We start from the raw sequence: 5,519 nt of genomic DNA, 5'->3' as shown, positions 1-5,519 counted from the left end.
TCCCACGAAGCTCTTTGTTTAGTGTCGCAAGCTCGACATAAAAACTATCAAATATAATCTATAACTTCTGAAGGCATTACGTCTAAATGCAGGACTTGTGAATCTTCATTGTTCTCTGCATAATGATAATGTTTTAGACGCTGCCCGTTTACGATAAATGGTTTCATAGATTTGCCTTTAATTTCCACAGCCCCACTTGGAAAGACATTGGTGATTTGGAAAGGGTCTGACCATCTAGAACGTAGTTTTCCTAGGAATAACTTAAGTCTAGAGTTGAACAAAAGGACTATATCGCCTTGTTTGAAGATTTTTCTGGATATACGTTTATCATGCCATTTTTTCGTTCTTTCTTTGTAGATTCTGGCATTTTCGTAGGCGTCTTGTCGAAGTTCCTCTAATTCGTTTATGTCAAGAATTCGCTTTTCACCAGCGGCCTTATAGTTTAAATTTAGATTTTTAATAGCCCAGTAGGCCTTATGTTCTAATTCTACCGGGAGGTGGCAAGATTTTCCATAAATAAGCTTAAATGGGGTTGTCCCTATGGGAGTTTTGTAAGCGGTTCGATATGCCCATAAAGCTTCGGATAGCTTCAATGACCAGTCTTTCCTTGAGGTGGCGACTGTTTTTTCTAATATTTGTTTGATTTCTCTGTTAGACACCTCCACTTATCCACTGGTTTGAGGATGGTAAGGTGTTGCTACTCTATGTCTTACACCATACTTAAACAGTAGTTTTTCGAGTATCTTAGATATGAAATGTGATCCGCCATCACTGACTACTATTCTTGGGACCCCAAATCTTGGAAATATTATATTCTTAAAGAGTCTAGTTACTACTCGTGTGTCGTTTGTTGGAGAAGCTATAGCTTTAATCCATTTTGATACGTAGTCAACCGCTACGAGTATGTATTTGTTACCGAAAGAAGGTGGAAAAGGTCCCATGAAATCTATCCCCCACATGTTGAAAATCTCTACTTCCAAAATGCCCTTTTGTGTCATCTCGTCGCGTCTAGATATGTTTCCTGTGCGTTGACATCTATCACATTTCTTGATAGCCGCATGCACATCCTTCCATATGTTTGGCCAATAAAGACCGGCTTGTAGGATTTTGGAGCAGGTCTTGGATGTACTTGCATGTCCACCATAAGGAGCGGAGTGACAATGTTGGATTATATTTTCTATCTCTTCTTCAGGTATACACCGACGGAAAATACCATCGGGGCCTCTTTTGAAAAGTAAAGGGTCATCCCAGTAATAATGTTTTATGTCATGGAAGAATCGTTTCTTTTGTTGGTAAGATAAATTAGGTGGAACTATTCCGGCAGCTAAATAATTGACGAAGTCAGCGTACCATGGTGTAACACATATAGCTAAGGTGGTCTCTACCTGTTCATCAATTCTATTTTCTTCCAAAGTAGCTATAAGTTTATCGTACGAGAAATCATCGTTGATCGAAGTTCTTTCCGGTTCCAGGTTTTCGAGTCTAGAGAGGTGATCTGCTACTATGTTTTCAGTTCCTTTCTTATCTTTGATTTCCAAATCGAATTCTTGTAGCAACAAGATCCACCTTAGGAGTCTAGGTTTAGCATCCTTTTTTGTTAAGAGGTACTTAATGGCAGCGTGGTCAGTGTAAACGATTATTTTAGCTCTGACCAAGTAAGAACGAAATTTATCTAGTACAAATACTACTGCTAAGAGTTCTTTCTCGGTTGTGGCGTAATTCATTTGTGCTTCATCTAGAGTTCTACTTGTGTAATATATGATGTGAAGCTTTTTATCCTTTCGTTGTCCTAAAACAGCGCCCACGGCGTAATCACTTGTGTCACACATTATTTCGAATGGTTCATTCCAATCCGGGGTCTGCATTATTGGTGCGGGGATCAATGCTTGTTTAAGCGTTTGAAATGCTTCTAAACATTTATTGTCAAAGATGAATTCAGCATCTTTCATTAATAATCCGGTCAAAGGTTTAGTTATTTTAGAGAAGTCTTTAATGAATCGTCGGTAAAAACCGACGTGTCCTAAGAAGCTTCGTACTTCTCTCACAGTTTTCGGAGGTTGAAGGTTTTCGATTACTTCTATTTTGGCTTTGTCTAATTCAATTCCTCTATTTGATATGATGTGTCCTAAAACAATTCCTTCTTGTACCATAAAGTGACATTTTTCCCAATTACGTACTAGGTTCACTTTTACACATCGCTCTAGAACTCTTTCTAGGTTTTCAAGACATTCTTCAAAGCTTTGTCCGCATACGGAAAAATCGTCCATAAATACTTCCATGATATTTTCGAGAAAATCGGCGAATATTGCCATCATGCACCTTTGGAAGGTTGCGGGAGCATTGCACAAGCCGAACGGCATTCGTCGATAAGCGAAGGTACCAAAAGGACATGTGAATGTTGTCTTTTCTTGGTCATCAGGGTGAATTGGTATTTGAAAGAAGCCTGAATAACCGTCTAGATAGCAGAAATGAGAATGTTTTGCTAATCGTTCTAACATCTGATCTATGAATGGTAAAGGGAAATGATCTTTTCGGGTTGCTTTGTTTAGTTTCCTATAGTCAATGCACATTCTCCATCCCGATTCGATTCGTTTGGTTATAGTTTCTCCTTTTTCATTTTCAATAACTGTTATACCTCCTTTCTTTGGTACTACGTGTACAGGACTAACCCATTTGCTATCAGATATAGGATATATGATACCTGCCTCTAATAACTTTGTTACTTCCTTCTTCACTACCTCACTCAGGATCGGGTTTAGTCTCCTCTGATGCTCCCTAGAGGTTTTACAGTCTTCTTCTAGCATGATGCGATGCATACAAATAGAAGGACTTATCCCTTTAAGATCGGTGATGTTGTATCCTAGTGCGGTTGGATATTTTCTTAAGATATGTAGGAGTTTTTCGGTTTCGAGTTTTCCTAGGTCTGCATTAACTATTACTGGTCGTTCAAGTTCTAAGTCTAGGAATTCATATCTCAGATTTTTGGGAAGTGTTTTCAGGTCGAGGGTTGGTTTCTTAAGGCATTGTGTAGGATCCGGTGTTATTGCTAAACATTGGTTAAGTTTGTCTTCTACACGATAGTCAGGCAATTTGTCATTTTCTAACTTTGTTTCTTTTATGCATTCATCGATGATATCCATGAAGTAACATGTGTCTTCTATTGCAGGTGCTTTCAAAAATTGGGAGAGAATGAACTCAATTTTCTCTTCTCCTACTTCGAAAGTGAGTCGTCCTCGTTTTACGTCTATGATAGCACCGGCGGTTGCTAAGAATGGTCTTCCCAATATAATGGGTGTAACTTCATCTTCTCTAATGTCCATAATTATAAAATCAGTTGGAATGTAGAATTGACCTATGCGCACGGGAACGTTTTCAAGAATTCCTACAGGATATCTAACAGAACGATCTGCTAATTGTACAAACATTTTAGTTGGTCTTAATTCTCCCATTTCCAGTTTCTTGCATATGGATAAAGACATAACACTGATACCGGCTCCTAAATCGCATAAGGCTTTGTCTATGACAAATTTTCCTATGTGACAGGGTATAGAGAAACTACCAGGATCCTTAAGTTTTGGAGGCATATTCTGGATTATGGCGCTACATTCAGCAGTGAGTGTAACGGTTTCGCTATCTTCAAGTTTCCTTTTATTAGAAAGAATTTCTTTTAAGAACTTAGCATATGAGGGCATCTGCGTAATAGCTTCTGTAAACAGAATTGTGACGTTTAATTATTTCAGTAAGTCAACAAATTTTTTAAATTGGCCCGCATCTTTGGTTTTAATAAGCCTTTGAGGGTAAGGGATAGGTGGTTTATAAGGTGGTGGAGGTACATAAGGTTCTTTCTTTTCTACGGTTTCCCTGTTACTCTCTTCCTTTTCCTTAGGTTTACTTTCTTCCTCAGTTGACTTTTTAGAGTTTTGGTTTTCCATCCTTGGATCAGACGGTCCTTCTACTTCCGTTCCACTTCTCAATATGATCGCATGAGCGTGGCTTTTCGGGTTAGGTTGGGGCTGTCCAAGAAATGTACCAGTTGGGGCAGCAGTAGGCGCTTGTTGTTGAGCTACTTGTGAGATTTGTGTTTCTAGCATTTTGTTATGGGTAGCCAGGGCATCTACTTTACTTGCTAGTTGTTTAATTTGTTCGCTAGTGTGTACATTCTGGTTTAAGAAATCTTTATTGGTTTGCTGTTGAGAAGCTATGAAGTTCTCCATCATGATTTCCAAGTTGGATTTCCTAGGAACGTTATTGTTAGGTGTAGATGGGATCGGCTTTTGATATCCCGGAGGTATAGCTGGGGCTTGATTGGGAGCTTGTCCCGGTGCGTATAAAGCATTATTACTCTTATATGAAAAATTAGGATGGTTCTTCCAGTTAGAGTTATAGGTATGTGAGTAGGGATTTCCTTGAGCATAATTCACTTGCTCTGCTTGGATTCCTGTTAGGAGTTGACAATCTGCAGGAGTGTGACCTTGGATTCCACAGACTTCACAATTTTGAGTTGCGGCAACCACGGTGGCTGGAGGTGATACATTCAAACTTTCAATTTTCTGGGCAAGGGCTTCCACTTTTGCATTCACATGATCAAGGCTACTTATCTCGTACATGCCACTTTTCGTTTGAGGTTTTTCTACCATTGTTCGGTCGCTTCCCCACTGATAATGGTTTTGGGCCATGCTTTCGATAAGTTGATAAGCATCGGCATAAGGTTTATCCATAAGCGCACCACCTGCGGCGGCGTCTATTGTTAATCTTGTGTTGTACAATAGTCCATTATAGAAGGTATGAATTACTAACCAGTCCTCTAAACCATGGTGTGGACAAAGTCTCATCATGTCTTTGTATCTTTCCCATGCTTCGAAAAGAGACTCGTTATCTTTCTGTTTAAATCCATTTATCTGGGCTCTCAACATAGCTGTTTTGCTTGGAGGAAAATATCGGGCAAGAAAGACTTTCTTCAACTCATTCCATGTTGTGACTGAGTTGGAAGGAAGAGACTGAAGCCATCTTCTAGCTTTATCTCTTAACGAGAAAGGAAAAAGACGAAGTCGAATTGCCTCTGAAGTGACACCATTAGCTTTAACAGTATCAGCGTATTGGACAAATACGGATAAATGAAGGTTTGGATCCTCGGTAGGATTTCCAGAGAATTGATTCTGTTGCACTGCCTGTAGCAGCGAAGGCTTAAGTTCGAAGTTGTTTACTTCGATTGCGGGTGGAGCAATACTCGAATGCGGCTCATCTTGCGATGGAGCGGCGTAATCTCGAAGAGCACGAGCTGGTTCTGCCATCTCGGGTATCGGTGAAGGAAGAATATTTTTGAGGTCGGGCACTTCGATAGGAGGGAGATTGTTTGCAGCATGATATTCCCGAATTCGTCGTAAGACTCGGAGATATAGTTCAATGTCGTTGATTCGTAAGTAAAACGGCTCGCCTTATGAGCGAGTGTGTGGCATACAAATCAACGAAAGAAGAAGAAATAAAAATTGCCTTAGTCTCTACAGCGTAACAGAAGAGTT

At 39.7% G+C, this 5,519-nt stretch overlaps 1 non-coding gene across 1 annotated transcript; it reads left to right on the top strand.

The window, feature by feature from the left end:
* Positions 1 to 4,806: 4,806 nt before the first annotated feature.
* On the top strand, positions 4,807 to 4,913 carry LOC127077843 (small nucleolar RNA R71). The gene has a single exon (XR_007787611.1). It is a non-coding gene; the product is annotated as a small nucleolar RNA R71 (small nucleolar RNA).
* Positions 4,914 to 5,519: the final 606 nt, after the last annotated feature.

The sequence above is a fragment of the Lathyrus oleraceus genome, chromosome 4 (genome assembly GCF_024323335.1).
Source record: "Lathyrus oleraceus cultivar Zhongwan6 chromosome 4, CAAS_Psat_ZW6_1.0, whole genome shotgun sequence".
NCBI classification, from domain to species: domain Eukaryota; kingdom Viridiplantae; phylum Streptophyta; class Magnoliopsida; order Fabales; family Fabaceae; genus Lathyrus; species Lathyrus oleraceus.
The sequence above is the reverse complement of the archived record's forward strand: the minus strand, read 5'-3'. Positions and strand labels throughout refer to the sequence as shown.